General features: G+C 39.6%; 1 pseudogene; it reads left to right on the top strand.

Moving 5' to 3' along the window:
* Positions 1–5,469: 5,469 nt before the first annotated feature.
* LOC143187483 (zinc finger BED domain-containing protein 4-like) lies at positions 5,470–7,634 on the top strand (annotated as a pseudogene).
* The last annotated feature ends 202 nt before the right edge of the window (positions 7,635–7,836 follow it).

The raw sequence follows: 7,836 nt of genomic DNA, 5'->3' as shown, positions 1-7,836 counted from the left end.
CCGTGACCTGAGCATGGACCTTCAGCTACAGATTGCAAAAATAATCCCTTGAACAGCCTGACTGTTTTAGCTTAACAGGAATCAAGCGAAACTGTTTGCTTTTCGTTTGTACGCCACACCATTGAATGGTGACTATTGCCTTTATCCATTCATTTCAACGATATTTCTAATGTCTCGTATGCTTCATTCACAATGTAATGAGAGACAGCATGGGTGTATCGCATTTTACTATTCATCCGTCGCGCTTACTTCGAAACTTTTCCTCATGAAAGAACGATTTTTTCTAACCTGGGCCCAGTCTTCGGGACATTTTCCAGAGCTCACTCGTAACCTTGGTCCCAACAATATTTATGACACTTCAAATACCCTGCACTCCTTCACACTACTACAGTGAAGGCCAACTTTTTGCTATCGCAAGGCATTCTCTGTTGACTTTCTCGTACGATATATACGATTTAAAATTGCTTATATACATATATTCTGCTATTTTCCTCATCCTTATAATCATTTACCTGGAGCTATTTTAATAACTCACCCTCGAATTACACTGCATGTGTATAGCATGTGATGACTATCATTTACACAGAATATTTAAACAGAATTATTTACTCTTTCTGTTCTGCTGCATATTTTATCTATTTCTGTATATGCACATATGGCTCATTAGCCAATCTTTATTTGCAGACAACGCCTCAGGAATGCAGCGTACCTTACGATGAATGAAAACGTAGATAATGGTACGCTAAATCTACCACTCGATCAGAGCGTATGCGGTATAGAAACAGGTGCTTCTACCGGTGCCTACGACAAAGGCGAAGCATCTAGAGAAAATTAAAGAAATTCCGAAGATATCGAAGTCATTGAAGAGATTATGGAAGTTGACTTCGATGTACGAGAAGAGCATCTCCTGAACATCAATAGGAGAGTTCAAGTAATTACACCACTGCCGGATGAGTGTGAGCAGCCAGTCTATAATGAGATGCCAGAAACATCGATCCTGGACGAAGTGTTGGAAACCGAAGAAGAAATGAATGAAGATGAAAATGATATTGATACAGAATGCAACTGGATGGTAGAAAGAGTAGAACCAGAACAGTTGGAACAACCAATTTCACAAGGCATAGACTTTGTTGATTTTGCATATGTTTTCGAACAGATAAAAAACTTGCAAAACATTCAAATATCAGTTGCGGCATCGAACATTTTCAAATAGTTGGATTCCAACAAAACGGACTTCAGAAAGTCTACAACGTGCAGTGCCAAATATGCAATCAGAACGAGCGCATATCATGTCTCCGAAAAAATGACGGCATTATGGACATCAATCGCAGCGCTGTTTCCACGACAATGGTAACAGGCGGCGGATATAATCAACTAGAAGAGATAATGTCTGGCATGAACGTGTCGTGTATGTCCAGAAGAATGTACGAGAAATGTCAAGATGATATAATCGATGCCTTCGAACTGGCCGCACAGCGAGAAATGGAAGATGCTGGAAAAGAAGAGAGAGAACTGACCATAGGAAGAGGCGACGTACATCCAGAATCTAATATACCGTGGATCGCAGTTGTCGCAGATGGCAGCTGGATGAAGAGGTCGTATCTGGGTGGAGATTATAATTCTCCTTCCGGTGTAGGAGCCATCGTTGGATACCATACGAAAAAAGTATTATTTATCAGTGTAAAAAATAAATTCTGCATGATTTGCCACACAGCAGCTAAGAAGATGGAAGAAGCGCGCGAGCATCGCTGCTTCAAAAATTGGGGTCGCAATCAGACCTCAACAGGCATGGAAAGTGCTGCTATTGTGGAGGGATTCAAATGCAGCGTAGAAATGCACGGCCTAATATACTCTGTATTAGTTGCCGATGGCGACAGCAGTGTATATAAAAAGATACTGGATAATGATCCATATAAAGAATACATAGTGCATGTTCGGAAAATTGAATGCACTAATCACCTTCTACGTAATTTCGGTAGAAAAGTAAACGAAATCGTTGCAAAAGGTCGATACAAGGAACTGAGAGGCATTGTAAAACAGAATGCCCTCCGCCTGCGCACAGGCATACACAAAGCTGCAGAATACCGATTCAAGGAGAAAATAAGTCTCGTTGATCAAATGAAAAATTTGAAGGAAGATTTGAAAAATGTGCCGAGCCACGTTTTCGGTGAACACAAGGAGTGTCAGAAGTTGGCATATTTTTGCAACAAATATTCTGACCCCAACCAAATCAATTAGCAAGACTCCGCGAATGGCAAAGGATGCGACACAAGATCGAAGAGGAAACTCGCGATCAGGCCAATAGTCAAAAATGGATGGCCTATAGAAAGAAATTATTAACTGCGTCTAATTTCGGCAAGATATGCCGATTACGAAGGGACATGCCGCGAACAAATACTTTGAAAAGTATAATGTATCCGCAAGTACAGAATTTACGTTCCCTGGAATACGGAAAAGAGAACGAGGTGAATGCCTTGAGGCAACTAGAAGTAGAATTGGGAATCCCTATTCTACCGTGTGGCCTCTTTATCGATGCCGTTGTGCCTTATTTGGGTGCGACGCCCGACAGTCTCATGGAAGATGACACTATAATTGAAATTAAAAGTCCAGAATCGGCAAAGGATTTATCGCCTACCGAAACAATACAGCAGCTTCGTGCGATACGACGGATTTATCGGGGTGAAGAGATAAATAAAAATCATTATTATTATTATCAAGTGCAAGGACAATTGCACATAACGAATAAACAAGATGCTCTCTTCTGTTTATGGATCCCGAAAGGAATGAAAATCACAAAAGTACAAAGAGACGACAAATTCTGGGAAATACAAATGGAAGAAAAATTGAAGAGGTTCTACGAAGGCTGTATGCTAGCAGAAATTGTAGATAGTAGGTACAATAGAGGCCAGCCGATAAGAGAGCCTCTGTACGTAAAAGAACTAACTAAACGTACAACTGAAAAACAAAGTACATCTAACGATGGATAAGAAAAGGTAAGAAAATATTATAATTGAAGGTCCATGTGGTATTGCGACTCCGCCTCCGGGCGAGTGAAAATCAGTACATATGAAGTACTATCCAATTGCAATCGAAAGTCGCAATTGCACAAACAAGTGCAAATCAGCACGCATGCAGTGCTGTTCCATAGTATACGTAAAAAAGTATGCCATGTGGTATTGCGACTCCGCCTCCGAGCGAGTGAAAATCAGTACATATAAAGTGCTGTCCGATTGCAATTGAAAGTCGCAATTGCACTTATCAGTGCGAATCAGCGCGTATAAAGTGCTGTTCCATGGCCTCAAGTTATAATTGTATATATTTGCAAATAAGTGTATATGGAGAGTGATGAGAACCGTCTTTGACGGGGGTGGTGGAGGGTTTTTTCACACTCTCCTACTAATTTTTACTTTCAGCTGTTTCTTTCTCACTTTATCCGAAGGAAAACCGATTTGCAAATAATTCGCCGCAGATACAAAAAGATAAGTAAAATCCTTCTACTTTCATTGTTTGTACGTGAATTAATAGGAAATCATCATGAACTTGTTTTAATTGTTTTTAAAGGCTGGTATCAAGAATGTAAAATGTGTAAAACTTGTAAGTGTATCATCTATTACATTCAAGTTGTATAAAAATCGAAAAGTAATTTTTATTAAACTGATTTACTTTTGCAGATCAAATCAGAGTTTACGCTCGAAATATTTCACGAGTGACTCGCGCCGCTCAATACCGCTTGCGGGCGACTTGGACCAAACCATAATAACGTTTTAGAAACGCGAGAGTAAAATTTGACATTTGCCTTCTCTCTCGTCTTTCCGAAGCTATCCGAAGTGATCCGAAGGGCCGAATTCACGTACATACGGCTCGTGCAGTAGTGTGTATAATGGAGGGGGAATCACAGTGTGGCTCCATCTCGCATTCATTAGCCAGCCACATGTCTGTGGATAATATTATTTCTGTAAAGAAAACTGTAACGGCAGATACCGACCAAGAAATCTCGTAAAGTCACGCGACTACCCTAAGCCCTTAAGTATTCTTTTTATTAAAACCCTTAAAAATAATCACATTTATATCGCGTTTGGTATCATTTTAATCAGAAAAACATCAGCAGCATTTCGCCGGTTACATTTCTGTGAAATGTCAAGGCACTCTAGGGTCATAAAAAAGGTCCCATTCAAGTGGTCACTGTAGAAATATCGGTGGCAACGAATTTCTTACGTTACGTTACGGCCGACGTCGGTACAGTATGAACTGCATTTAAAAATAAGGCAACAATATCTCTTTCCGTTCGCGTCGGCCCGCTACGTTATGTTACGTCACGCTGCGTTACGTTACAGTTTAGTGTGAACGAACGAGCGGTGCCGGTCACCCTTGGTGTAGTGTGAATGGTTTCATTTAAAACTCAAGGATTGATATTCTGGCTTTTGACCCGCTACCTTACGTTACGTTATGTTACGGTGTAGTGTGAATCTACCCTTGTACGTACGACAGAGCACCTAGTTCGTCAAAAGGTGACAATTCAGCGAGATTTGCGCTCTTGGAATCGGGGTCTGCCCTGATTTTCTGAGTTGCGTCTTCATCAAGGAGCACCAAGGCCGCTTGCTAGTTGATCCCTGAGCGACGGAATACAACAGAGAGAGTTAACGTACGTGCCTATCACCTCCGCGTTATTCGCGCTCAGCCATTTCGTTTAGAAGCAACCCCCGTGTGACGAATAGATGCACACGATGAGGTGAACGGCGTCGTGGAGCCTCTGGCCGTCAGCCCTGCTCACGCAGTGATTCGCACGAAGCAAGCCTTTCTATAAGGTGCATAAGACGTACAGAAGAGATCTTCTCCTCTCTGTGCTTTCATCTGTCGATGATTCCTTTAATTGTAAAGGAAAGTCGATCATATAATCCGCTGCACTACCTTCGCGTTACAGACAAGGTATTGCTATCCCCTCTACGTAGGCTTGTTGTCAAAGCCTGGAGTCGGGAGTCTTCGGTACAGCTTGATTTACACTCTCGCTTACCGGTGTGGTTCCGACGCTCTCTTCCTTTTTCAGACGCCAGCATTGTTGACAGGCGTCGCCGACTAGAGGGCACCACTCCCCCGACAAGACAACACCCGGACCAACCAGGAGGCCCCCGCTCCAGAAGCTTACAAATTGTTAATAAACGTCGTAATTAAGCCCTTTTCAGGGCCGACTTAAATTTGATCAAGCGTACCAGTTTTCTTTCAAAACCCTAATTCTCACCTTTTCCGGAATCTGGTTAGATCCCTTATTATAAGCGATTCTAACAATATATATCTTTTTTCTTTTAAATACAAACCATAAAGTAAAAATATATGATTATCTTTTTAAAGCTTCACTCGAAGAGGAAAATACAGAAACTGAATAATTAGAAATAGACTCACAAACAAAAACAGCGTGTGCAATTTCGTCTACAAGTCACATCAATACAGTAAAACATAAACAACCTAGAGTTGATGTCATTTTCGCTAATCAGTTATCATTTAGAAGTATGTTTGTTTAACATTCATTTTATAACGTAATTTCTGGTAAAATTAGAACATTCAAGTTTTTTCAAAATAATAATTAAATTATAACTTTAAATTAGATGGAACGAATGCAATAGTTTTAAATAACAACTTCGGTTTTATGTTGGCAAAAGATAATATGCCCCTAGGTAGTGTGGAAAAACGAGAGTTCCAAGAATTTGTTAAAGCAATAAATATGTTATACCGACTGCCGTGCAGAAATACTATAACATCTTTAGTAGAAGGAAAGTATAAATATTTATCCTCTGTAATTAGAGAAAGATTATCCGGTATAAAAGCATTATGTTTAACAACGGATATTTGAACTGAAAGTTTTAATGCCAAAAGTTATTTGGGACTTACAGCTCATTATTTATTCAATGAAGAATGTAAGACAATTATAATAGGGGTAAAAGAGCTGGATGAGCGACACACTACTAATCATATAAAAGACTGGTTAAGTGGTATGCTTAGAGAGTGGAGCATAAAATTCGAAAATATTATTGCTGTAGTCTCAGATAACGCAGCTAATATTAGAAAAGCTATTATCGATGCATTTGGTGCAGATAAGCACCTTCCATGTTTTGCCCATACTTTAAATTTGGTTCCAGCAAAAATGATTGATTCAGATGAGCTTACAAGTCCTGTGATCAAGAAAACCTAAACTATTATTTTATACATAAAAAAGTCTGTTGAGTCTTCAGATTTATTAAGATTAAGCAGTACATTAAAGGTCATTCAAAGCGCCGACACGCGTTAGAATTCAACGTACGAAATGTTAGCAAGATTTATGAAATGACTAGATGTAATCACTTTGATTATCCTGAAGTGTGCCACAGCACCTCAAATATTAACTTCACAAGAACTACAAATAGTAAAAGAATTTATTGAATTATTACAACCTTTTGAAGGGGCAACTAAAATAGTTTGTGGGGAACACTATATCACGAGCAGTAAGGTTATACCTATTATTAATATTTTAAAAAATAAATTACAGGATTATTTACCAGTTACGGAATCAGCTAACGACTTAAGGGGGTACGATCAGATATGTCAGAGCGGCGACATTAGCGACAAAATTAGGCAAAAACAGGGGTTTACGGCCTGACACTTTTCGTCCTTATATGAGATGATTTTAAGCTGGGAATGGGTTCATACGAAAGTAAAAAGTTCAATGCAGCGCAGTCAACTCGCGATTTAACGAAATTCTACTGATATTTAGTAATACGAGTGTTATAAAGTAGATAGTGCTATGGAAATTTAAGCGTTTTTATGTAATTTAGAGAGTGTTTTGAACGAAATCGCGAGTTGACTGCGCTGCGTTGTACTTTTTTCTATCGAATGAACCCTTCTCCAGTTCAAAATGTTCTCATATAAGGACGAAAAGTGTCAGGCCGTAAAACCATACCACAGTATTGCTTTTGGCTGGGTTATCGATAAAACAGGCAAAAAATATGACAAATTTAGTTGGCCTTTTGCGAACCAGGCGGCGCCTAATTTGAAAGGCTGCCGATGTGGAATCGGAATCTGTGATACCCAAATTGGCGATGCGAGTTACTGAAAATTTCCCCCTCCACTACACACACCATTTTAGGATTCGCGTGTGCATGAGCTCGGCGCTTCGGGCCACTTCGGACAGCTTCGGAAAGTCAAAAGAGAACGCGAATGTAAAGTGAACCTTACTCTCTCGCTCTTGAAATACTGTGAAGTTGCCGACAAACGGCGCGCGATATTTTCATTTGCCCTGTTGTGTGACAACGTGTGACACTAACTTCAAGGCGCGAAGTTCAAATTGAATGTAATAGAGAAGGCGTCAAAAGTGAAGTTGGAATAAGTTTATATGCTTGAAACCAGTTATAAACATTACTCTACAGAATATTTCAGAGTAAAGAATAAATCAATATCTCCTTAGAAACACTTATTTAAACATTCAAATCTCACCTTTTTCCCCTTCTCTAAGGAATTATCTCCAGCGCCAAGATGTAAAAGACTCGAAGCCTAGAAATCGATAAATGCTGACGATAGTTTTAACGAATTGGAGTTTATTAATTATAATATAATTATGTAATTGGTTCCTTGTTACTAAGATACCAAAAATTAACAAACATGTTTAAAAATTTAGCGAGAAACCATTTTGGTACGCTCTCTTCGTCCCAATCCTGTGAACTGATAAGACGTGTTTTCCCTTGGTTCAAATACAACAGTTTAGTTTGAGTTTAAATTTGTTTCATTTCTTTACGAGCAGAGTGCTTTAGCGCTCCACGGGCACGAATCCTTCCCGGGTCCAAATAAAAATCCCTGAAGGCCACGCAACAA

Source organism: Calliopsis andreniformis, unplaced genomic scaffold (genome assembly GCF_051401765.1).
Source record: "Calliopsis andreniformis isolate RMS-2024a unplaced genomic scaffold, iyCalAndr_principal scaffold0048, whole genome shotgun sequence".
In the NCBI taxonomy this organism is placed as follows: domain Eukaryota; kingdom Metazoa; phylum Arthropoda; class Insecta; order Hymenoptera; family Andrenidae; genus Calliopsis; species Calliopsis andreniformis.
The sequence above is the reverse complement of the archived record's forward strand: the minus strand, read 5'-3'. Positions and strand labels throughout refer to the sequence as shown.